The sequence below is a fragment of the Balaenoptera acutorostrata genome, chromosome 2 (assembly GCF_949987535.1).
Source record: "Balaenoptera acutorostrata chromosome 2, mBalAcu1.1, whole genome shotgun sequence".
In the NCBI taxonomy this organism is placed as follows: Eukaryota; Metazoa; Chordata; class Mammalia; order Artiodactyla; family Balaenopteridae; genus Balaenoptera; species Balaenoptera acutorostrata.
Genome location: NC_080065.1, coordinates 146,171,942 through 146,198,696, shown reverse-complemented (window position 1 = coordinate 146,198,696; position 26,755 = coordinate 146,171,942). Strand labels below are relative to the sequence as shown.

General features: G+C 43.7%; 1 protein-coding gene across 2 annotated transcripts in view; it reads right to left on the bottom strand.

Moving 5' to 3' along the window:
* The window catches only part of ADRA1B (adrenoceptor alpha 1B), a 255,747-nt gene that overhangs the window by 101,164 nt on the left and 127,828 nt on the right, over nucleotides 1-26,755 (bottom strand). For both annotated transcript variants that reach the window (XM_057541728.1, XM_057541727.1), the window contains one exon: nucleotides 15,431-15,507. The gene's annotated coding sequence lies outside the window, so the exon portion shown is untranslated. The remainder of the gene's footprint in view (nucleotides 1-15,430; nucleotides 15,508-26,755) is intronic.

The following is a 26,755-nucleotide window of genomic DNA, read 5'->3' as shown; positions in this document are numbered from 1 at the left end:
TCATGATCCTTTGTATTTCTGCAGTGTCAGTTGTAACTTCTCCTTTTTCATTTCTAGTTCTGCTGATCTGAGTCTTCTCTCTTTTTTTCTTGATGAGTCTGGCTAATGGTTTATCAATTTTGTTTATCTTCTCAAAGAACCAGCTTTTAGTTTTATTGATCCTAGCTATTGTTTCCTTCATTTCTTTTTCATTTATTTCTGATCTGATCTTTATGATTTCTTTTCTTCTGCTAACTTTAGGGTTTTTTTGTTCTTTCTCTAATTGCTTTAGGTGTAAGGTTAGGTTGTTTATTTGAGATGTTTTTTGTTTCTTGAGGTAGGATTGTATAAACTTCCCTCTTAAAACTGCTTTTGCTGCATCCCATAGGTTTTGGGCCATTGAGTTTTCATTGTAATTTGTTTCTCGGTATTTTTTTATTTCCTCTTTGTTTTCTTCAGTGATCTCTTGGGTAGTTAGTAGCGTATTGCTTAGCCTCCATGTGTTTGTATTTTTTACAGATTTTTTCCTGTAATTGATATCTAGTCTCATAGCATTATGTTAGGAAAAGTTATTTGATACGATTTCCATTTTCTTAAATTTACCAAGGCTTGATTTGTGACCCAAGATATGACGTCTCCTGGAGAATGTTCCATGAGCACTTGAGAAGAAAGTGTATTCTGTTGTTTTTGGATGGAATGTCCTATAAATATCAATTAAGTCCATCTTGTTTAATGTACCATTTAAAGCTTGTGTTTCCTTATTTATTTGCATTTTGGTTGATGTGTCCATTGGTGAAAATGGGGTGTTAAAGTCCCCTACTATGGTTGTATTACTGTTGATTTCCCCTTTTATGGATGTTAGCATGTGCCTTATGTATTGAGGTGCTCCTATGTTGGTTGCATAAATATTTACAATTGTTATATCTTCTTCTTGTATTGATCCCTTGATCATTATGTAGTGTCCTTCTTTGTCTCTTGTAACAGTCTTTATTTTTAAATCTATTTTGTCTGATATGAGAATTGCTACTCCAGCTTTCTTCTGATTTCCATTTGCATGGAATATCTTTTTCCATCCCCTCACTTTCAGTCTCTATATGTCCCTAGGTCTGAAGTGGGTCTCTTGTAGACAGCCTATATACGGGTCTTGTTTTTTTTATCCATTCCGCCAGTCTACGTCTTTTGGTTGGAGCATTTAATCCATGTACCTTTAAGGTAGTTATCGATATGTATGTTCCTATTACCATTTTCTTAATTGTTTTGGGTTTGTTATTGTAGGTCTTTTCCTTCTCTTGTGTTTCCTGCCTAGAGAAGTTCCTTTAGCATTTGTTGTAAAGCTGGTTTGGTGGTGCTGAATTGTCTTAGCTTTTGCTTGTCTGAAAAGGTTTTAATTTCTCTGTCGAATCTGAATGAGATCCTTGCTGGGTAGAGTAATCTTGGTTGTAGATTTTTCCCTTTTATCACTTGAAATGTGTCCTGTCACTGCCTTCTGGCTTGCAGAGTTTCTGTTGAAAGATCAGCTGTTAACCTTATGGGGATTCCCTTGTATGTTATTTGTTGCTTTTCCCTTGCTGCTTTTCATATCTTTTCTTTGTATTTAATTTTTGATACTTTGATTAATATGTGTCTTGGCATGTTTCTCCTTGGATTTATCCTGTTTGGGACTCTCTTCACTTCCTGGACTTGATTGACTATTTCCCTTCCCATATTAGGGAAGTTTTCAACTATAATCTCTTCAAATATTTTCTCAGTCTGTTTCTTTTTCTCTTCTTCTTCTGGGACCCCTATTATTCGAATGTTGGTGCATTTAACGTTGTCTCAGAAGTCTCTGAGACTGTCCTCAATTCTTTTCATTCTTTTTTCTTTATTCTGGTCTGTGGTAGTTACTTCCACTATATTATCTTCTGGGTCACTTATCCGTTCTTCTGCCTCAGTTATTCTGATATTGATTCCTTCTAGAGAATTTTTAATTTCATTTATTGTGTTGTTCATCACTGTTTGCTGTTTAGTTCTTCCAGGTCCTTGTTAAACGTTTCTTCTATTTTCTCCATTCTAGTTCCAAGATTTTCTTTACTATCATTACTCTGAATTCTTTTTCAGGTAGACTGCTTATTTCCTCTTCATTTGTTTGGTCTGGTGGGTTTTTACCCTGCTCCTTCATCTGCTGTGTATTTCTCTGTCTTCTCATTTTGCTTAACTTGCTGTGTTTGGGGTCTACTTTTCTCAGTCTGCAGATTCGTCGTTCCCATTGTTTTTGGTGTGTGCCCTGAGTGAGTAAGGTTGGTTCAGTGGGTTGTGTAGGCTTCCTGGTGGAGGGGACTGGTGCCTGTTTTCTGGGGGATGAGGCTGGATCTTGTCTTTCCGGTGGGCAGGACCGCGTCCGGTGGTGTGTTTTGGGGTGTCTGTGAACTTATTATGATTTTAGGCAGCCTCTCTTCTGATGGGTTGGTTTGCGTTCCTGTCCTGCTAGTTGTTTGGCATGGGGTGTCCAGCACTGGAGCTTGCTGGTCATTGAGTGGAGCTGGGTCTTAGCATTGAGACAGAGATCTCTGGGAGAGCTCTCGCCAATTGATGTTACATGGGGCCAGGAGGTCTCTGCTGGTCCAGTGTCCTGAACTCAGCTCTCCCACCTCCAAGGCTCAGGCCTGACACCTGGCCGGAGCACCAAGACCATGTCAGGCACATGGCTCAGAAGAAAAGGGAGTAAAAAAAGAGGAAGAAAGAAAAAAAATAAAATAAAGTTATTAAAATAAAACATTTAAAAAGTATATTATTAAATTTAAAAAGTAATAAAAAAAAGAATAGAGCAACCAAACCAATAAACAAATCCACCAATGATAACAAGTGCTAAAAACTAAACTAAGATAAGCATATAAATCAGAAACTAGTCAGTCACATACAGCAAACGCCAAGTCTACAGTTGCTCCCAAAGTCCACCGTCTCAATTTTGGGGTGATTAGTTGTCTATTCAGTTATTCCACAGATGCAGAATACATCAAGTTGATTGTGGAGATTTAATCCGCTGCTGCTGAGGCTGCACGGAGAAATTTCCCTTTCTCTTCTTTGTTCGCACAGCTCCTGGGGTTCAGCTTTGGATTTGGCCCCGCCTCTTCATGTAGGTTGCCCTCTGGTGTCTGTTTTTCGCCCAGACAGGAGGGAGTTAAAGGAGCAGCTGATTATGGGGGGTCCGGCTCACTCAGGCTGGGGGGAGGGAGGGGTATGGAATATGGGGCGAGCCTGTGGTGGCAGAGGCCGGCGTGACATTGCAACAGCTTGAGGCGCACCATGTGTTCTCCCGGGGAAGTTGTCCCTGGATCATGGGACCCTGGCAGTGGTGGGCTGCACAGGCTCTTGGGAGGGGAGGTGTGGGTAGTGACCTGTGCTTACACACAGGCTTCCTGGTGGCTGCAGCAGCAGCCTTAGCGTTTCATGCCTGTCTCTGGGGTCCATGCTGATAGCCGCGGCTCATGCCCATCTCTGGAGCTCGTTTAGGCGATACTCTGAATTCCCTCTCCTCGCACACTCTGAAACAATGGTCTCTTGCCTCTTAGACAGGTCCAGACAGGTCCCGGCTAGCTGTGGTGCACTAGCCCCCTCAGGCTGTGTTCACGTAGCCAACCCCAGTCCTCTCTCTGGGATCTGACCTCTGAAGCCCAAGCCTCAGCTCCCAGCCCCCACCCGTCCTGGCAGGTGAGCAGACAAGCCTCTCGGGATGGTGAATGCTGGTCGGCACTGATCCTCTGTGCAGGAATCTCTGCTTTGCCCTCTGCATCCCTGTTGCTGCTCTCTCCTCCGTGGCTCCGAAGCTTCCTCCCTGCCCACCCCCTGTCCCTGCCAGTGAAGGGGCTTCCTAGTGTGTGGAAACTTTTCCTCCTTCACAGCTCCCTCCCAGAGGTGCAGGTCCCGTCCCCATTCTTTTCTCTCTGTTTTTCCTTTTTTCTTGGGCCCTACCCAGGTACTTGGGGAGTTTCTTGCCTTTTGGGAAGTCAGGTCTTCTGCCAGTGTTCAGTAGGTATTCTGTAGGAGTTGTTCCACATGTAGATGTATTTCTGATGTATTTGCGGGGAGGAAGGTGATTTCCGCATCTTATTCCTCCACCATCTTGAAGGTCCTCTTGCTAGTTCATTTCTTTACAAAACATACCAGCGGAACTAAAGACAAGTGTCAAATCACACAGAGGTCTTCCCATTGCAAACTATACAATCTTAGGTAAAGTAGCATCTTTAAGTGTGAGTTGCCTCATCCATAAAATGGTGATAAAAATGTGAAGATTACTTGAAACAATTCGTGTAAAGAATCTAACATTCAGGGCTTCCCTGGTGGTGCAGTGGTTGAGAATCTGCCTGCCAATGCAGGGGACACGGGTTTGAGGCCTGGTCTGGGAAGATCCCACATGCTGCGGAGCAACTGGGCCCGTGAGCCACAACTACTGAGCCTGCATGTCTGGAGCCTGTGCTCTGCAACAAGAGAGGCTGAGATAGTGAGAGGCCCACGCACCGCGATGAAGAGTGGCCCCCACTTGCCGCAACTAGAGAAAGCCCTCGCACAGAAACGAAGACCCAACACAGTCATAAATAAATAAATAAATAAATAAATAAATAAATAAATAAAGAGGATGCATTTCAAATTGTCTAAAAAAAAATTATATATATAAAAAAAGAATCTAACGTTCAATTAGATGGGTACCGGGGAGATATGTATTCCCAACTCCTGATGCTCCATTAGCTAGAGTAAGTGCTCACCCTGGCTTCTCTCCCCTAACCTCAGGAGCCCCTCTCTAGAGGAAGAAGAAAAACCTACGCATTGACTGATTGGCAAGTTTAAGAAGAAGGAAGCGACTTTCAAGGCCTGTCTGTGATAGGCGTTCATTTAAGATCTGCTTACCTGAGCAGACGCTAACATTCTGATCTGCTCAGTACCTCTGTGCAGTAAGGGACCCACCCCTGAAAATGTCTACCTCGACCATGCCTGCTAGAAAAGCCCACCTGACTCAAGAGTAAAGAATGGGCAAGTCCACTTTGCCATAGACTCAAAGCCACGTTCTCTAATCCTGTGGTAATCAGCAGTAAAGTTGAAATTTCAATTCTCTAAAAAAAAAAAAAAAAATCACTCATCTCAAATGACTACTTGCTTCATCCATGGGTGGGGCTGGTCAAGACACAGCCAAATCAGCAACTGGGAGAGGTCGAGGAGTCCAGGAAAATAGCCCCTGGAGTCCAAAACACTGCACTTCCATCCCAGCTCTGCCACCTCCTTGCTGTGTGACTTTGGGTCAGTTGCCTGATTGTCTTAGCCTTGATTGCCTCCTCAACAGCATGGAGATTAAATAAAGCCATTGTCAACGGGCCTCAAAGGGCTGTTGGGGGAAAAAGATGAAAGGAAAGAAATTCAGGCCATTTCCAAATTTCCCATATTATGTAAATAATTATTTGGGACCTGGACAGAATTTGGTTACATGGAGCTTTTTTATTACTACAAAAGGGAATTCTTGGATTCTTATGTGCTGGGCACTGAGTTAGACACTTCCCCTGCTATCACTGAATATGTACAATGATCCTGCATCTTTCTGTCTTATTGACTTGGAGGAGTAAAATGCTTGATCTCCCCTGTGCTAGGCAAATCTCTGTCTTTGAGAATTTTTTCCAGGGGCTTGCTAAATACATCTGAGATTCCAGTGGAGTGTGCCTGATGAGGGTGTTTCCTGAGATGATCACACCGTGAAACAAGAACGGATTTGACAGAGAACCCAGTGTGCTCTTCTACATGCAGTTGCTTTCACATTATATTAAATTTCCAAGCCCTGTGAAATAAGGGACTCATGGGCCCCTATCCTTCCTCTCCACCCTTCTACACCCACATTCACTGAACAATAGAGATCGTCAGATATTCCCTCCCGTCCCCGAGCACACACCTTCCATCTGAGTCAGGAGGAACACTTGAGAATTCCAGGAACACATTTAATCACTTAAATTTGGTTGGTGCCATCAACCTCTGGGGAACTGATACCAATGCTGGGAATTACAGCAAATGTTCTTGTGGAAGCACATTGCCAAAAAGATGTCTCTTTTCGGGCTCAGGTTTGGTTTCAAATCCAAGGCTTTTAACATTTTAAGTTTATCTGAATTGATCTTGAGTAACTGAATTAAAAAGTGTTCTCTCTTCTTTCTTTGCCTATTGGTAGCTTGTTTGTTTATTTAAACAGAAGAACATCCCATTTAAAATTCATTTTCTTTTGAGTTCAAGGTAACAGAATTAGAAACTCTTAGTTCTACTTAATCTGTAAGTAACAGGAGTGTTATTTAATGATTCCACAAGTCTTTATTGAGCTCTTTCTATATGCCAAGCACTGTGCTAGGTATTGGGATACCAGGTTCGTGGGTGGATACCCAGCCATTCTTTCATCTATCCATTCATTCATTCAACAAGTATTTATTGAGCACCGCCTGGAGGTGTCAGGCACTGCACTATGTGAAGGGGACACAGAGCTGAATGAGACAGAAATGATCCCTGCTTTCATACATCTTACAGTCTTCAGGGAGCCCTAAGACATGGGCTGTGCCTTCTAGGAGCTCTTGGCTTGGTAGGCGAGGAAGAACTTTAGTAGAGCTGTGTAGCAGAGCGCTCTGGAAAGCCTAAGGGAGAATGGGAGCAGTACTGGGGAAGGCTGCGGCTGGAAATACTGAGTGCAAGCTTTGGAGGTCTGAGAGCCGAGTTTGAGGTCCAGCTCTGCCTCTGGTTGCTCTGTGACCTTGGCCTCCCCTTGCCTTAGTGTCCTCTTTTGTGAAATGAGGGTAGTAGTGTCATCTACCCCAGGATTATGAAGCTTCAACAAGGCGCTAGCACAGTGCCTGGAGGCTACTCCTCTTCTTTGATCCCCAGAGTCCATTCTGGACACATTCCTAGGAAGGTGAAGATTCCATTGGGTCTAAGATGTGGAGTGAGCTGGGGAAATGGGTCCAGTTGGTCTTTGCTGCCATCCTGGTCTAGAAAGGCAGTGCCTGGCAAGAGGAAGACTGTTGGGCTCAGGCTGAGTTCCGCTTGTTGGCCTACAGGTCAGCATTTCTCAAAGTGTGGTCTACATAGATAACGTTTAGGTAGCGTTGAGGCAAACATTTTTATGTGTATTACGAAGATACTATCTTTCCACTTATGGTAGTTCTATAATGCTTCCTTTAAAGATAAATTTATGTAAGTTACAAAAACTGATTTGATTTAAAGGAGAACCTTAAGGACTAGCAGTGTGGTATGTGAATGTGGTAAAACCACGAGTGGTATTTGTTTGTGGAGATTTGGGAAATGCTGGCGTAGAATGAGGTTCTGAATGGTACCAGTTCTCCAGCTCCTTACTGTAAAATGGAAGAGACAGCATTACCTCCCAGGGAGTAGAGGGATGACATGAGACAATGTGTATGAGGGTCCTGCGCGGTGCTTCAGATAAGAACCCATCTTACGTGAAGTCGCTCTCTCCCTGCCTCACTCAGGATTATATGATCCTTTTTGATTATCTTCATTGCCTGTATCACTATCTAAAATTATCTTGTTTACAGTCCTCCTCTGTAATTCTGAAATTCCAAATGCCCTCAAGGTAGAACATTAAAAAAAATAGTTTGGGCACGCATCAGTTTGTTTTTGATATAAATCTGCAGTTTTTGTAGCAAAATATGACCTGAACTGATGGGAAACTATCTTTTTTCTTAATTTATCCCTCTTAGTGTAAACATGGATATGTGCAGCTACAGAACTGTTAATGTGTTTGACTATGAAGAGCTGGCCCAGACTCTAAGGGGTATAATGTATTACATGGAATTTGAACAGCATGACCTCTCTAAAATGTGAAAAATTCTCTATCCCCAAAACACATCTGTGGTGAATGTTTCAGATAAGGTATTGTGGCTCTCTAGCTGTTTGTTTCCCCAACCTGAACATATACCCCAAGGGGGCAGGGACCTCATTTGTTTTATTCAATACTGTATCCCCAGGCCTAGACCAGAGACTGGCACATAGTAAGCTCTTGGTACATGTGAGTGGAGCTACTGAGTGCACGTCTCCCTGTGGGCCTGGCTCTAGTGAGGGGGTTTCTGGCAGTTCAACAAGGACCGCTTTTGGCTGGCTGGCCCCTTGCGGTGGTAGGTAGCTGCCTGTTTTGGACATGTGAGGGGCAAGCCTGAGACCCCTGAAACCAGGTCTGTCTCAGAGCTTGGCTCTAAGAGTGATTAGGTTTACTTAGGATGGTCCAGACTGGACAGGGCCATTCAGGGAGGCCTTTCCAATTTAGTCCCCGATGGCATCTTAAACTCCTAGAACCTGGTGGCAGATTCAATGTCTGTGAGGCTACTTGAACCATGGCAGAAGGCTGCGAGTCCTTACTCTGTTTCCTGATGCACCAGCATAGCCCCACATCTCTGGACTGGTATTTCCAAAAGTCTTTTGATGATATTTGCACTCCTGACTGCCTCTCTGCCCAGCTTTCTCAGACAGCACCAGTTCCTGTATTCCTTTTGGCACTACAGAGCTTCTTGCATGTAGCAGGGGCCTGGGAAATGTTTACTGAATGACTGAATGGATGAACGAATTGAAGAGATAGTGAATTGCATCTTTCTTGATATTTGACCTTCTCCCTTTTTCCTAGCTTGGTGCAATCCCCCAGTCATTACCTCTGAGGTGCTGGCATGCATATTTTGTTCCCCACTTTGTTTCGCAGTATATTCAACTCTCATTCTTGGTTTCCAGGCTCTGACTGCTACCTGGAGACCCTCCTGCTAGGCTGCATCCTCATCCTCATCTTCATCTTCATTAAGCATTGAGTGAATGATCACTTCTTGTGGGCCAGGGACTATACTTAAGCTCATTATCTTGTTTAATTATTTTATCCCCTCTTTACAGAGAGGTGAAGTAACTCACCCAAGGTCACATAGCTAACAAGTGGCAGAGCTGGAATTCCAACCTAGGCCTGGCCAGTCATTCTGACATTCTCTCTACCTATGCTGGGCCTGTGAGAACCTCTCCATTTTCCTCCTTTGAGTTGTCTCCACAAATCACCAAGGTATTCTAAACTCTTAGTTCAGCCTGCTAAGCCCTGCAGCCCAAGATGAACCCTTGGATGCCTGGCACTAACCCCTCAGGTCATGGAAGATACACCCATTACCAGCATGCAGTTCTATGGCTTTGTGGTTAATGTGTCAGGCTGTGGAATCCCAGAGAAGCAGTTTTAGTCCCAGCTCTAACAGACATACCTCAAAGAATATAAACTCTAGGAGACCATGATAGGTACTCAATAACATGTGTTTGATTAATTTGATTAATCAATCAAATTCAATAACACCTGTGAAGAGCATGGCTCAGTGATTGGCACAAACTAAGCATCTTCAAAGGATGGCTATTATTTTTATTTACTATGAGAGGCCCATTTCAAATTTGAGCATTGATAACTACAGCTTTTTGACAAGTGCAAGTGACTCCTATTCTACAGTCATGGTAGAAACCTAAAGCGATTCTCCTCCATCAAAATCAGGGACTAGAATCTCTACGCTGTTGAGCAGTCTAGAGTTTTTACCCAGTTCCGGCTTCCCTGACATGATTTTGCCCTTGTCTCACACAGAGTCAGTCCTGGCCTACAGCAAAGGACTGAGGAAGCAAGGCTGCAGGAGGGTATTGTGAAAATTCTCAGCAATGAATCCCTGATGCTTTACCTAAGGGCTAAAAGCCCAGTCAATTTATTTGTTGCCTTTCCATCTCCAAATCATCCAGCTCCTGCAGGATCCTTACTTGGGAACATTAACTCAAGTTTAGGGCCTTCTCTTCCTGTTGTGTAAGCCACCTTCCTACCCCACCTTGTTGGGTTTCCTCTCCCACCTCAACAAGCTTGCTGATGTGGAATGCATTTTATGCTGAGGTGTCAGCCCTTGAGGGGCTGGGTCTTCATGAATATAATTCAAGGTGGCAGAAGTTGAGTGGGGAAAGTGTAGTGTGAGCAATTTTTGAGCCACGTTTGTACTTAACTCTGTGTAGTTTTATTTATTTTTTTCATCAGAAAAATCACCTTGGAGTTATTGATTAAATGAGCTGTGCAAGCAAAAGCGCAGTGTGAACCATAATGCGGTGTACAGCTCCGAGGAGTCAGTGAAATCAGTATCTTTGGGTTCGTGTGTGTAGCAGAGAGCTCTATTGAGAAGACATTTGCATTTATTTGCTTTTCTTCAGAAGAAGGATCCAGAAGAGCACCTGGGACACACTGAGTGCAGTCCCCTTCCTAGAAGGTAGGTGGACTCACTGAGGACGGGTATACTTAGAAGGTCAGGTACAGAGTGAGTTGCTACATGATCAAAGGAGAATGAGTCCAAAGAGGCCTTTTAAACCTGAGAATTACTGAAGGTGACTGGGGCAGAAAATATTTTCAAGAAAACTTCATCAATATATCTCCCATTCCACGGGCTTGTCTTACAATGTGACAATGATATTCCTCCACTGAGACGTGGAGGTCTTTGTGTCCTTCCCTTGAAATGGGGTGGATCTTTGTAACTGGCTTGACCAACAGAATGTGGTGGAAGTGATGCCACATGACTTCTGAGGTTAGAAGGCAATATTGCTTCCACCTGTTTCTTGGAACGCAGCTGCCATGTTGTAAGGAAGCCCAAGCCATGGAGAAGCCATGTGTGGGAGGTGTTTCAGTTGGTCACCCCAGCTAGGTCCGCAGCCAGCAGCAACTGTCAGATATCTGAATGAATGAGCCCTCAGATGAGTATAACCTCCAGTATTTGAATTTTCTAGCTGAGACCCTCAAACATTGTGGAGCAGAGATAAGCCATTCCTATTGTGCCCCGACTGAATGCCTGACCTCCAGAAACCATGGGAAGTAATAAATACTACTAGCATTTTAAGCCACTAAGTTTTGAGGTGATTTATTATGCAGCAATAGATGACTAATTTAATAGATGATGATTTAGAGTAAGAGAGATCCTTGGAAATTGCTGACTGATATTGCAAGGAGGCTGGAGGTTCTGAAATTGCAAGCGTGTAGAGGCTAATAATTTCTGACAGAACTTGGCTTGGGAGAGGGAAGGAGATGCAACAAAGTCAAGAGCTTCCTGGGTGCAGTGAACCTTTGTGGGAGAGATATGAAGATGATCCAGTCTCTGCCACTGGGTTTTGAACTTAACCCTCAAGGCAAGTGACTCTTCTCCATGGTCATGGCTGGGGATAGCTTGATTCCATAACTATGGATGCTGGAGGCTGGTAGCACATCCCAGCCTCTCAGGACGTCTAGAGGGTTCTAGGCCAAAGTCTACTTATTTGCCATTGCCTATTTCTCTTGGATACTGTAGGAGATGAAGCTCCCTAAAACTCATGGGCAATCATAAGGGCTAGACTGAAGATATAAGATCTCTGGTCACAAAACAAGGAGGGAGTTTATGCTAGTAGAGGTTCTTTGTTGTGAGCAACAGACAATTATTCTAGATGATTTAAGCAGAAAGTGAAATTATTAGCAAGATTTGGATAGTTTTCAAAATCCCTGGGAGGCTAGAGATTAAGGGCCAGGTCACATGTCAGACCAGTTTGGTAAGGACACAATTGCCACAGCACTTGGAACCTGGATGTGGCTACTTCTCCATCAGGATGGAACCTCCCTGTTTCTACCTCTTTGGGTCACTAGCTCCTGATTCCAAGTCTAGGAACAGATGTATCTGATTGGTGGAGCCTTGGTCATGTGCCACCTCCTAGCTGCAAGTAAGCTGGGAAATCCAGGATCTAGAGCTTCATCTTTGTACAATGGGGGATTCCCCCCAGATAGGAAGAGACTTCAGGTACTGGACAGAAAAAGAATTGCAAATGTCCACTACTGGGTTGCTACTGTGGGTATATCACTGTGTCAATGTGTGTTTGTAGGGGAGAGGGAGCAAGACCCTGGGGAAATTTCTGGGAAGAATATTACATTTAGAAAATATGGTGTGCTGGTTATTTCCTGCTTATTCTCAGCACCATTCTTGCCTTTACACACGCTGCTCTGCATTACAGGGCCTAGACCCCTGCAAACCACAGATCCCAGACCCCCTTTGCAGGTTCAGCCAAGGGGAAGCACTGGTAGGAAGTTGGATGGTGGGAGGAAGTGAGACGGCGTGTTCTTCGTGTGATCTTTGGGAGTGACTGAATCTCTGCCAATTCCAACCTCAGTCACAACAGCTCAGTACCGGCCTGGGAGAGCCCTCCCTGTTGGTCCTCCTTCATGGTTCCATCACCCTTTCTGGCACCCCCAGTGGCGCAGTCATAAGTGCATTCCTGCACTTGGATAATAACATGTTCCCGTGTTTGTCCCAACATAGAGCTGCTTTCTGCTTTTTCCTAGTCTCCAGCTTACCTCAACTTTTCCTTTTTGTTCTTTTAGCATTTCCAACACTTTGTAAGTACTTTGCTGGATTAAATCCTCTGATTTGAAATATTAATCTGCTTGCTGTTTCCTGACTGGACTCTGACTGCTACACTTGGTAATTTGGTGAGAACAATAGGACTTACATTTATAACATTGTTCTCAATTTCAAAGAGGTTTAATGTTTGGAATACTCCCATTTCTTCCCTTTTCCACCTGCTAAACTCATATGTAGCATTCAAAACTTTGGCCAGGCATTCATTCTCCAGAAGCCTTCCTGGTATTACCCCTGCACTCTGCCCCTCTAAGCCCTAAAGTGCCAAATATAGTATCACACGCTCACAGGGAGGTATATGACAGCAGTGTTTGTTGATGTTCACAGTGACAGTCATGAAGATTAAAAGTGTATGTTTGCAAGAGAATGCTTCAGTAGCTTTTCTTAGGCAACTTGTGCTGATCTCTGAGTCTGGAATTCTAGTCAGATTCCATTAGTAGCTAGCTGTGCAACCTTGGAAGTCAGATGACTTTTCTGGGCTGTAGTCTCCTCTTCTGAAAAATGAGTGGGTTCAATCAGGAGGGTGATGTCCAAACTTTAAAAAACTTTTGAGTAACATCACATGGAAACCCAGCAGGGAAACCAGAAATAGATGATCTGGTTGAAGTCAGGGGTGGGCATTCTAGAGTTTCATAAACTCCAGTCTTCCCCTAGCCTCAAACCCTTGGCAGTACCTTCATCATTCCACCAAGGATCCATGGAGCACAGTTATAATTCTGCACTAGATCATCTCTTCTATGTATTTCAGTTTTACACATACAGGCACAAAAGGAGGGGATCCAATTAAATATGATGCCCACACATTGCTCAAATGATAGTCTGTACATACCTTACTTCAACCAATAGACTTAGAAACCTGGGTGCAAATCTTCCCTGCTACCTTGTCAGATAAGACGTGTATATTTTGGCCAACTGGATAACTACATCATATTCAATGGCAGATAAAATGAAATCCTGGGGAGATATTTGAATAAAGCATAGTCCAAGTCTTCACACCATGAACCTGATAAGATCATTATAATAGCTTTGAATACTGAGGCTTAGTTACCCTGTAACCAACATTTTCTCTTGAAAGTAACCATATCTGTGTTGGTTCACCTTTTCCAATTCTGTATGTAGCCTGACTAATTGGCTCTACTGAGTTGAGGTGGGTGTTCACCATTAACACAGCTTGATACAATAGGAAATCATCTTTGTAGTCAGTCACAGAAGATCCAGTTTTTTGGGTAAAGTTCAAGTGCACCAAATTGTGCTTTCCTTAAGGAGGGAAGAAACATGGGAGCATGGGGCAAAATAGAAGCGGAGAATCTCAAGTATGGGATCTGTCTGGAGTTGTTATTAAGAAGAAATTTTGACCATGAGAATTAACACATGTTCTCTATCCACTCAATTTTTCATCATTATTGTCATATTATTGCAGCCAGTATCATTATCTTCAAAGGCGCTGAGCATTTACTATGTTCCAGAGTAATGCTCATCAGCTCTAATCCCCACAATCATCCTACCCTTATTTTTTACAGAAGAGGAAACTGAGGTTCAGGGATGTTCCATTACTCACTTTTTTGCATTCACTAGTTAACAAGTAACTGAACTGGGAGTCAAATCCATATGGGCTTAATTATGGGACCATGCTCAAAACCACGACATCCTACTGCTTTCCCATGTCTAGAACCCCACAATGCAAGGGTGGGCTCCTCATTTTTCTTTGTCCTATTAGCATGATGATATCAGTTTGTCATGCCATTGTCACTCTGTCTTTCACTCATGGACAATCAAAGGCCTGTGAGGTCCCTATGGGGGAGCTCCTGGTGACCCATCCTCAGCTTAAAGCAGCTTCAGGTGTCTGCCTTCTTTCCATGTCTGGGACTTCTGGCCACTATTGAGCTGTCACCTGGCTTGGGAGACGTGCTGAATCAAGACTGAAACCAATTAGCATGGGAAACCTGCCAACTCATCCTGCAAGTCCCCAGCAGACAGCCTAATTTCCCTGGTGGTGAAAACTTCCCACTGGCAATGATGTAACCCCTGTCATGGCAGGGGTTTCCAGGATAATCATGTCTCTCTTCAATGGCTGCAAAAAGTCAATTAATGAACTGAAAAGGCACAAATGAAAAAGGAGGTGGAAGGGCATAGAGAACCAGGTAATATGGCTAATGATTAAAGAGAAAGGCTAGTCATTCAAGCCAGAGTATAGGTCTCGTGAGAAGCGATGCCTTGGTTAAAGGAGAGACCACACTGGCTCCTGATCTCTGAAATCATCACCATCCTTACGGGCACTGAAAGAGCACTGGACCTTGGTTTCAACCCTTGGATGATACTGACTTATGGTGTTTTTGGAACAAATCTTTTCCTTTTCTGTTATAGAGCATGGAGGCTAAAATTGTAGGTCCTGGAGTCAAAGTGCTTAAATATTGAATCTAGTCTCCACCACTTAGCAACTGATTCTGACAAATTATTTAATATCCCTAAGACTTAATTTCCTCAATTGTAGAATCAGATAACAATGATATTCATCTCACAGGGCTGCCACAAGGCAAATAAGGGAAAATTATTTCCCTTTAGCTTATAGGGTACCAAGCACAGTGGCTGGCACATGGTAAGCATTCTCTAACTTGGGATGTTTTTGGCTGCAAGTAATTGAAACTCCATCTCAGAGTGGCTTAAAAAGGGAAGTGTAATAGCTCATGTGACTGAAAGTTTAGGGAGAGGATGTCTTCAGGATTAGTTAAATTAGTTCCTCAGTGACTTCATCAAGAACCTGGCTCTTTCCATATTTCTATTTGTGATCCTGAGTGCTAGCTCCACTCTTAGGCTGGTATCAGGATGGGTGCCTTACTTCCAGGCACCACATCTTCATATGTCAATGTCCTGGGGAAGAAAAAGGATGTCTCTCCTATGACTCTCTATTTGAAGCAAAGTAACTTTTTTTTTTTTAAATCCCACCAGCAAACTTCTGCGTATATCTTATTGTCCAGAATTGGGACACATGCCTGTTCTGACCAATTACTTGTAAGACACATTTAACCAATGGAACTTACCCTGGCTCTGAGGGGTACAGTCAGCTTCACCTGAGGCTACACGGAGGAAGGCTGGATGTCCAAAGAAAACTGAAGTTCTGTTGGGAAAGAAGAAGGGAGATATGGATGCTGGCTAGGCATCTGAATAAAACCTCTACAATCCATAAGTTTTACTATTATTATTCTTATTATTACTCTTTTTATCATCAGTTTTTGCTTTGGACTGCTTGCTCTCCCAGTCTCTCTTCCTGTTCTGAGAGTCATGAGTCTGATCTTACTCAGCATTCTCAGGGTCTGCTGGGCTAAGTTTGGTCCCTGCCTCTTCTAATGAGAGGGCAACTGAAATGTACCATTTCTATTTCCAACTTTCATTCCCTTCTCGGAAATACCTCAAGCCAAACACTCCAGGTGTGCAGAGTTACTCAGAACAAGCCAAAGGAAATTGATTTCAAGATCCCAGCAACTGTCACTCACAACAGTGAGTTGTGTAACTGAGCTGATGATACAGTTGACTAAGTGCCAAAGTGTCTGCCTTTTTCTACTTCAGGAACATACCTGGGAATCCCTCCTCTACCCAAGATGGCAAGCCCACCTCAAATAGTGTTTTGGATTGAAGGGCAGTACATCTGGACATTTCTAGCTCCTCTGTGTGTTGCGGTCACATATTGTATGGCTAACATTTTTTTTTTTTTTTTAGAAGGATCAGTGCAAATGGTTGATAAAAACCATTCCCATTTTGAAGGAACAACTCAAAACATAATGGCATGCCATTTGGGGGTTGGGAAAATATTCTTCAGTTACACGGAACAACCAATTTTTTTTAGTTTCCTCACCATGAAACATAGCTTAGTCACATGCATAACTGAATTGATTTTTTCTTTTGAATTTATCCTTGGCTTTTGGTCACAATGAAGGTTGCTTGCAGAGCAGATGGCACAGACCATTTTTTCTGTCTGTTGCAAATGGTCTGTTCAATCAACCATCAGCAACCCCTCAGCCGCTGGTCAGTCGGCCTGAGTCAACCAGAGAGTGATGTGTTTGGTTCTGAGGGTAGACGGGGTCTATCGCCTCATAGCTTAGATAACATTTTTCCTCCAAGGGTCAGGTCAGACTCTTCTGTCTGACGTCATAACTCCCAGGCAAATGGCAGAAGTTCAGCATTATGGTAGTATTCTCAATGATCAGCCAGGAAGTCTCCAGAATCCGGCAGAATGAATTATGGTTTATTGAGTAAGATGTTTATCACCCTCTTCTTAGAAATAAATTCCCTTTGTTTTCATCAGAGAATCATGAACACTCAGAGCTAGAAGTGACTTTGGAGGTTATGTGTTTAAATGTTTTTGCAGCGAAGTCCATGGGGTGGACCTAATTTGTGTCTGCTGCCGGGACTCTGATGTAGGGATTCAGTCTGTATGAAGTCCCCATAGACCTTCTAGGAGAGCCAGTGAGGAAATATGTTGGAGCTGACTGTTTGCTCTAGGCTAAAATTCATGAACCAAGATGGGGAACAAAGGTTGCCCCTTAACTCTTGAACCAACTCTAAGTTTGAGTCCAGTTCTAGATGGTCTGTCAAAGAAGGGGGATAATTCTGCATGCTACACTTTTTTGCATCTTGCCCTCTATCCTGGTCCCAAAGAAACCATTCCCAGATTCCCAAAAGAGAGGGCACAGTAAGAAACTGTATTTGTGAGTCAAAGGAATCATAACACCAGGCTGCAAGATACTGAGAGAGCATGGAAACTCTACTTAGGGTTATGACAAGAGTTTGGTGTTATGATTCTTAGAGTGGTAGAAGCATGACAAAAGCCAGGTCAGACTGGGAGAGGGGAGAAGGAGCAAGGGCCACTTGTGGGCTAGGTAGCCTGTGACTGCTTAAGCCATGCCACCCAAGACTTGGCTCAAGGGAAGCAGTAAATATGGTGACCTGGAGAGCCTGGAACCAGCAGTTGTACAAAGGAACCTCAGTGGACACTAAGGAGGTGGTCATGTGAACTGAGTTCATCCATCTGTTTCCCTCTCCCATGACCTTGCAATCTCGGGAAAATTGGTTGACTTTCATTCATTCCAGCCATGGTGCCTTGACACTGTCAGTTTGGAGGACTCCTCAATACTCTCTCTCAATCTCTCTTTTAGGCTAGTTAGAGTAGGGCTCTGTTGATTGCAATTAAATTACCCTAACTGTTACAGGGTCCCTTTATGAATTAGCTAATTGCAAAATAGACAGACACCTAAGGAGTGAGTTTGGCCTTTTAGGGGGCTTGAGCCCTAAAGCTACCACTTCATCACTGTCCTGCTGCTTGAACACTGCCAAGCACAGCTGTATACCTGGGCTATCGGGCAATGGAAACGTGTCAGTAATGAATGCCTCACACTTCGCTGCAGGAGGAAAACACAGATGGTTAGCTATCATGATACTTCTCCATGTCAAAAATCATTGCTTTCTTTCTTTTTCTTTTTTTTTTTTTAAATTTATTTTTATTTATTTATGGCAGTGTTGGGTCTTCGTTTCTGTGCGAGGGCTTTCTCTAGTTGTGGCAAGCGGGGGCCACTCTTCATCGCGGTGCGTGGGCCTCTCACTATCGCGGCCTCTCTTGTTGCGGAGCACAGGCTCCAGACGCGCAGGCTCAGTAGTTGTGGCTCACGGGCCTAGTTGCTCCGCGGCATGTGGGATCTTCCCAGACCAGGGCTCGAACCCGTGTCCCCTGCATTGGCAGGCAGATTCTCAACCACTGCACCACCAGGGAAGCCCCTGCTTTCTTTCTTGTCTCAATATGACCTGTGCTGTGCCAACAGAGAGAGGGCTCTGGGAGTCAGCACAGCTGGAGCCAGCTCAGCTCAGACTCTAGCTAGCTGTGCGACCCTGAGCAAGTCATTCCCCTCTCTGCAGTCAGTTTACTCACCTATAAAAGAGTGAGATAACACACAGCAACCTAGCATAGAATATTAAAAGAGCAGAATTTCTCTGGTTGCTGGAAAAATGCTGGTGGTCCAGGTGGTGGTGGTGGGTGGAAATCTGCCTGCCAGTTGTTCCTGTTTTACCTCCTTCTTTGGCTCTTGAGGAACCCTAGAGGTCCGAGAGACACAGTTTGATGACCACATGGCTAGATGATCACTAAGGGACTTTCCAGTCTATGAGTCAGTCAATTTTAATTTCCTTTACAAAACAGCCATATTTCCCTTTTCTCTAGCCCTTACCTAACCATAACCCTCACTACTCCATGTACACATACCTTCCCTATGAATACAGGGAAGAAGAAAATGGGCTGTTTATGTGGTTGGCACTTGCTGATTGGATCTTCTATATTACCAGAGATGGCCAAGATCACTGACAGGATCTAAGGCGCCACTAATAACTCCAGTAGAACATTCCCCTGCAGGTGGGAAGCTTGAGCCCTCTCCAGAGCACCTATGGCCACTGGTCAGGCTTTTCAGGGCCTCATGGTACTGAAGTAGAATTACAGAAGCACAAGAAGTTCTGAAAGGCCCTAGTCCCTAGAGCTCATGTTTGGACATCCTAAGGATAAAGTGGTTCTCCGAGAGCACCATAAGTCATTCAGACAAATTTATAATACTCATACTTAAAGGTGTACAAGAGATGCCAGCATTTCTAGTCACCCATACTCCTTTACCAAAGAATCTTCCCTTCCTTCTGAACAAACCCTTTGAACCCTTGCTAAAGAGGTGCTGAAGGATGCATGTTTGTACTAGATGATTCCTCCTTCCTGCCTACTAGCTATTGTCGATTGGTCTAGGAGTAGCTACCTGACTCAAGTATGACCAATCGGTTCCTCTCTACCGGGACACAGAGCCCCTGTTACTTAATGCTGATGGACATGGAGCTGTATGGGACTATGGTTATGGGACAGCCACCACGTTGGGCCATGAGCAATAGTGGAAACCAGCATGTCAAGAAGTGTACACAGTAGACACATGAAGTGAAGGTAGAGATCAGAGAACAGAAGGAAGTGGGGGTAGTGGTGGTGGTGGGGCTTTCTGATATTGTTCTCATTCTACAAGTCCCTTTAATTCCTCCACATTTAGCTTACTTTAGAATCCCTTGGATGCTTCCTTTAAACCTGAATTTTCACTTGAACTAGCTACAATAGGCTCTTTTCCTGGCAACCAGGAAATCCTTAATTAAGACAAAAGACTTAAGGAAACAAGTCATGGCACCATCTACCATGAAAGGGCTTGTTTACCTCTCTTTTTTAAGAATGAATTTATTGGATTCTTCAATATATGCAAATCAATCAATGTGATACACCATATTAACAAATTGAAGAATAAAAACCATATGATCATCTCAATAGATGCAGAAAAAGCTTTTGACAAAATTCAACACCCATTTATGATAAAAACTATCCAGAAAGTGGGCACAGAGGGAACCTACCTCAACATAATAAAGGCCATATACGACAAACCCACAGCAAACATCATTCTCAATGGTGAAAAACTGAAAGCATTTCCTCTAAGATCAGGAACAAGACAAGGGTGTCCACTCTCACCACTATTATTCAACATAGTTTTGGAAGTCCTAGCCATGGCAGTCAGAGAAGAAAAAGAAATAAAAGGAATCCAAATTGGAAAAGAAGAAGTAAAACTGTCACTGTTTGCAGATGACATGATACTATACACAGAGAATCCTAAAGATGCCGCCAGAAAACTGCTAGAGCTAATCAATGAATTTGGTAAAGTTGCAGGATACAAAATTAAGGCACAGAAATCTCTCGCATTCCTATACACTAATGATGAAAAATCTGAAAGAGAAATTACGGAAACACTCCCATTTACCACTGCAACAAAAAGAATAAAATACCTAGGAATAAACCTACCTAGGGAGACAAAAAACCTGTATGCAGAAAACTATAAGACACTGATGTAAGAAATTAAAGATGATACCAACAGATGGAGAGATATACCATGTTCTTGGATTGGAAGAATCAATATTGTGAAAATGACTATACTACCCAAAGCAATCTACAGATTCAATGCAATCCCTATCAAATTACCAATGGCAGTTTTTACAGAACTAGAACAAAAAATCTTAAAATTTGTATGGGGACACAAAAGACCCCAAATAGCCAAAGTGGTCTTGAGGGAAGATAACGGAGCTGGAGGAATCAGACTCCCTGACTTCAGACTATACTACAAAGCTACAGTGATCAAGACAATATGGTACTGGCACAAAAACAGAAATATAGATCAATGGAACAGGACAGAAAGCCCAGAGATAAACCCAGGCACCTATGGTCAACTAATCTATGGCAAAGGAGGCAAGGATATACAATGGAGAAAAGACAGTCTCTTCAATAAGTGGTGCTGGGAAAACTGGACAGCTACATGTAAAAGAATGAAATTAGAACACTCCCTAATACCATACACAAAAATAAACTCAAAATGGATTAGAGACCTAAATGTAAGACCAGACACTATAAAACTCTTAGAGGAAAACATAGGCAGAACACTCTTTGACATAAATCACAGCAAGATCTTTTTTGATCCACCTCCTAGAGTAATGGAAATAAAAACAAAAATAAACAAATGGGACCTAATGAAACTTCAAAGCTTTTGCACAGCAAAGGAAACTACACACAAGACGAAAAGACAACCCTCAAAATGGGAGAAAATATTTGCAAATGAATCAACAGACAAAGGATTAATCTCCAAAATATACAAACAGCTCATGCAGCTCAATATTAAAGAAACAAACAACCCAATCCAAAAATGGGCAGAAGACCTAAATACACATTTCTCCAAAGAAGACATACAGATGGCCAAGAAGCACATGAAAAGCTGATCAACATCACTAATTGTTAGAGAAATGCAAATCAAAACTACCATGAGATATCACCTCACACCTGTCAGAATGGCCATCATCAGGAAATCAACAAACAACAAATGCTGGAGAGGGTGTGGAGAAAAGGGAACCCTCTTGCACTGTTGGTGGGAATGTAAATTGATATAGCCACTAGGGAGAACAGTATGGAGGTTCCTTAAAAAACTAAAAATAGAACTACCATATGACCCAGCAATCCCACTACTGGGCATATACCCTGAGAAAACCATAATTCAAAAAGGCACATGCATCCTAACGTTCACTGCAGCACTATTTACAATAGCTAGGACATGGACACAACCTAAATGCCCATCGACAGATGAATGGATAAAGAAGATGTGGTACATATATACAGTGGAATATTACTCAGCCATAAAAAGGAACGAAACTGGGTTATTTGTAGAGATGTGGATGGATCTAGAGACTGTCATACAGAGTGAAGTAAGTCAGAAAGAGAAAAACCAATATCATATACTAACGCATATATGTGGAACCTAGAAAAATGGTACAGATGAACCGGTTTGCAGGGCAGAAACTGAGACACAGATGTAGAGAACAAACGTATGGACACCAAGGGGGGAAAGCAGCGGGGGTGGTGGTGGTGGTGGGATGAACTGGGAGATTAGGATTGACATGTATACACTAATATGTATAAAACGGATAACGAATAAGAACCTGCTGTATAAAAAAATAAATAAAAGAAAATTCAAAAAAAAAAGAAAGAATAAAGCTGCTATAATCATCAAAAAAAAAAAAAAGAATTTATTTATTTATTTATTTATTTTGGCCGCAGCATGCGGGATCCTAGTTCCCCAACCAGGGATTTAACCTGCACCCCCTGTAGTGGAAGCGTGGAGTCTTAACCACTGGACCGCAAGGGAAGTCCCTTGTTTATCTCTTTATTCACTCAGCTGGTTATTTACCTAACCAAAATGTGCCAGCACTGTAGATACCAGCATGAAGGATACAGTGATGAACAACATATAGGGATTCGAAATTATTTCAAGTGTGGAATGGTTGAAGGGTTTAGTTTGGTGAGGAAACAGCATGACGGCTGTCATCCTTTATTTGAAGGGAAGTGACAGGAAAAGGAATTAGACTTTGTTAGCCCCAGAGGGCATAAGAGTTGACGAGCAGAAATGAGAAGGCGGTAGATTGGGACTCAACATAGGAGAGAACTTTCCAGCAGTTTGGCACTATCTATAGATAGAACAGTTTGCCTTGAAAGTTGAGTTTCTCTTATCAAGGGGCCAAATGACCAGTTTTCAGGGATTTTTGTAGGGTTGATGCAAACATTATATGAAGGTTTAGATGAGATGACCTCTAAGATTCTGCCCCAAAGCTCTAGGTTCTAATTTTACCTTGGCCCTTTCTGGTCTTCGTGATTTCAGGTAAGTTATTTAACTTCTCTGAGGCTGTTTTCTCATCTGTGAGATGTTGTGAGAAATAAACGATGCAGCACTTAGTAAAGACCTGGTACAGAGAAGGAACTCAGTAATTGAGTGTTTTCTTGATTCTTCTCTGCTGCAGGTGAGGCTTTTCTTTTCTTGAAATGCTGCTTTCTCAACTGCCACTGCCAATTCAGGGATTTGATTTGCTTTAAGCAGCTGTAGTCCTTGAAGATGAAATAGCTTGTGTCTTATTCTCCTTGCTTAGCATAGGGCTGTGCACAAAGAAGGGCCTTAATAAATACTAGTAGATGCGATCTAATATGGAGTCTTAGCTAACAATCTTTATGGCAAAATTTATGTAAGAATGCATGTCCCCTCTGTCCTTTAAAATTAAATATCGAGTCACAAGTAGATGCAGTATACACACAGAATTCCATGCACAGATATGCATGCATGCACCCAGACTGCACCTAAGTAAACGCACATGGCATGCAGACAAGCATGGCCATGCACACCCACTCGCGCAGACAGGCACAGACTTTCACTTCCCCCTCCCTGTAATCAAGAAGATGGAAGAAGAATCTGCCTGTGGGATGAGTCACAGAGGCGATGGGTATAAAGGGCAGGATTCAGCATCCCTGGGGAATCTTTATTTATAGCCCTGGCTGCTGGAGAGGGGGCTGAAATCATTCCTAAGGAGCTTCAGTGATGGAGAGTGATAAGATAACCAAGAGATGTCATTCCCACCATCGTGCTCTCTTAGAAGCAGGCGCCTGTTGCTGCCGGAGCCCAGAGAAGTGCTGTGTCACTCCAGGGTTGCGGTCCACAGGGAGGAGTTGACCTGACTGTGTGCTAGCTGGTCCATCGGCAGCCACTGGGCCCCTTTCCCTGGTGCACAGACAATCTCTGTGCTAATCTGGGTAAATCCTCCCAGCTCCAAACAAACAGAAACCTCTCTGGGCCTGCAGAGGCCACTGATCACAGAGGATGCAGTTTAATCCACTGACCCAGTGGTCCTGCCTCTGTCAACAGTGTGGTTTCTGTAATGAGCAGAACAAGCTCATGCGGCAAATGCAACAGCAGACTCAACCTGCCCTCCCAAGGGCCAGGGCAGGATAGGGAGAGGCAGCTGGCTCTTTGCCAGGCTTTGAGGGACACTGGAAAGTCCAGTGGGAGGGGTGGGCAGTGAGTTCTTTGAGTGCAGACTCTGTCTCATCTCCTGTTGCACCTGAGGCACCCAGCACACTGCCTGACATACAGGCAGTACCTAGAAGATCTTAGTTGACAGCTGGATACATGCATGATCTCTTTAATTTCCTGGTATATGAGGATGCCAGTTAGGGTTCTTAGGTAAGATGCATGCTAGAGAGGAAAGAACATTTTCTAGGGAGTCAGGAAGACCAGGGCTCCAATCCTGCCTCTTCTGCTAGAAGACCTTGGGCAGGTCACCTAATCTCTTCAAGCCTCAGTTTGCTCACCTGTAAAATGGTAACTCACTGATACCTACTATGTTTTGGGGGCTATGCTAAGGATAAGAGATGGTACAAGTAAGTTACTTAATTATATACTACCTGAGAGGGATGGATATGAAGGTACTATCAGCCAATAACACTTCAGTTGAATTAATTGGTCACATTAATTAATTGGTCCTGGAAGGGAACAGGGACCCCAAGGCTGTCTGGGACTGTTTGTTCTATTGGCCCTTTACTTCTAAGCCCTTCTGCATGGCCTGGAGCCCTGCTCTGAGTGTGGGTTCTCCTTTTAGCTCTCATGGTTCTCAGCTGGCTTAGGTGTGAGCCTGGACCGTTGTTCCTAGCTGAGGCGGGCAATCCCTTGGACTGGATACCTGTTGTCCAGTGCAGGCCCTGTGTTCTTTCCTCACATGCTCTTCCTCTTGGCCCCTGACCATCACATTGGCTTCTGGCCCTGAATGTGGCATAGGTAAGAGCTGCTGCTCATCTTTGACATCTTGATTCAAGTGGCTCCTTTTGGGCTTGCTGGTCCTGACCTCCCTGACATGTCAGGGTTGGCTGAGACTGGCCTGGTGTTTGGTCTTGCCAGTTTCCACCTCTGATTCTCAGGCCTAGTTCAGCCCTGGAGTCCTGACGGGACCAAGCTGAAGAGCCCTGAACCTGTTCTTCTAGGATACAGAGAACCAAACCTAGCATGAGCCTTGAAGTTTTTCCCAGGGGAAAGTCAGAGGGCAGGGGAGAGCAGGAAGTGAGTCTAGGGAGAGAAGGAAGAATCAGGAAGTGGAGAGCAGTCACAGTAATGGTAGAGTGCCCATCCTTATCCTTGAGATGAAGAGTAGTCAATCCAGCCATCATTAAAACACCACTGAAAGAATAACAGAGCGGTTACTAAAAGTCCATGCTTTTGAACCTGAGAGACCTGAGCTTGAGACCTGGCTCTGTCGCTTGCTAGCTTGGGCAAGTTGCACCATCTTTCTGAGTTTTGGGTTTCTCACTTGTAAAACGGGGTCAGCAATGTACTTGTCTCCCAGCGCTGTTGAGAGCATTAAATGAGGCGCTGGATGTAAAGTGCTCAGCACGGTGCCTGGCATGCAGCAGGCAGTCAATAAAATGGTGGCTATGATGACAGACTTGTTCTTTGACCCCTGCACTGGTAGCTCTTCGGGGTCACTGGGAGGATCTGACGAGATCGTGGATTTGAACATGTTTAGGAGGCTGGAGAGCATGATGTCAATATAGAGTATTGAAATAATTATTTTAGTTCTCAGCTTTTGAATGTTGCTAATTGATGTGCTGTTGGACATGGATTGGGCACCTGGCAAACAGAGGGCATGAAGGACTCCCTCGACGAGGCTCCTATATGACATTGTAATCTGGTGCAGTGGGATGGAAAGGGCTTTGACGGGGTCCTCCTATTCTTACAGGACCTTCTGGGACCATCAGTGTTGCTCAGTCCTTCCAGCTTAGCACAGCGGTTTATAAGTGGGGAGAGCACATAGGACCAGGAGCTAAAGCTTTATTTGCTAACCATTTCCCAGAGCCTGTGACTCTGAGGCTGCCTGGGACTGAGTAAGCCAAGGAAGAAGTGACACGGGACCAGGCCACAAACACTGATTTACGACCTGAGGCTCCAATTCCAGAAGCCATATCATCAGTTCCTTTGGGAAAGAATTTTAACCAGATGAAATGCCCTTCCAGCTGCAGGACTGAGTCCCAGGCCTGCTCCCAAGGGCAATGCCTTTTTATGTACCCTCAGGGGGAAAAAAACCTGGAGAGCAAATTCTGGCATGCGGTCAGGATGGGAATCGACCCTTCCACTGGCCAGATGAATACCTGAAACAAAAGTGCCAGGCCCCTAATTGTGGAAAGGGGTGGTAGAGTTTATAGCAAGATGATCTTACTGTCAGGTGGGCAAAATGGAGCTCATAAGAAGGGGCAAATAGTCCTTTACTTTGTATTCCAGCCTTATCTTACCACCCTTATAGACACCACAGGGGCTGATTCTGCTCAGCCATATTTTAGGTCTTCCCCAGCATCCCAGGTGACATGGAGCCATTTTAGTAGAATCTTGGGATGTCCTGTGTGGCCACACCTTTCACAGGTGGTAGGTTTTACAAACAACTACATTCTCCCCTTCTTCCTTTTTAGTAGAACTGGGTGGGCAGCAATGTGCACAGTGGACCCCTCTGTTAGATGCAGGGATGAATCATGTTTGGTCTCACTCAAACATGATGATCCCATTCTCATTTGCTAACAATTGGCTTAGGGGTGGTCATGTGGTCCAGCTCCAGGCAATGGGGCCTGTGGCAAAGTCTTCTGGAATCTCCTGGAAAGATTTTTCTCTTTGATAAGAGAGAGACAAGAGAGGAGAAACTCTGGTCTCTTCTTTCTTTTCTATGTCATTGGGTGCGGATGTGGTGCTTGGAGCTGTGGTAGCCATCTTGTCACCATGAGGCAAAAGCAAAGAACACTTCAGAGAAGCTGACCCAGAGCCATGAAATTGTTGATTCACTGATCTAAGCCTGATCTAACTGCCAATTTGCCAATTTCTGTTAAAGCATTAGAAGTCCTTACTGTTTAAGCAAGTTTTACTCAGATATTTTGTTACATATATCCCAAAGCACTTTAACTAATACATCATGGATAC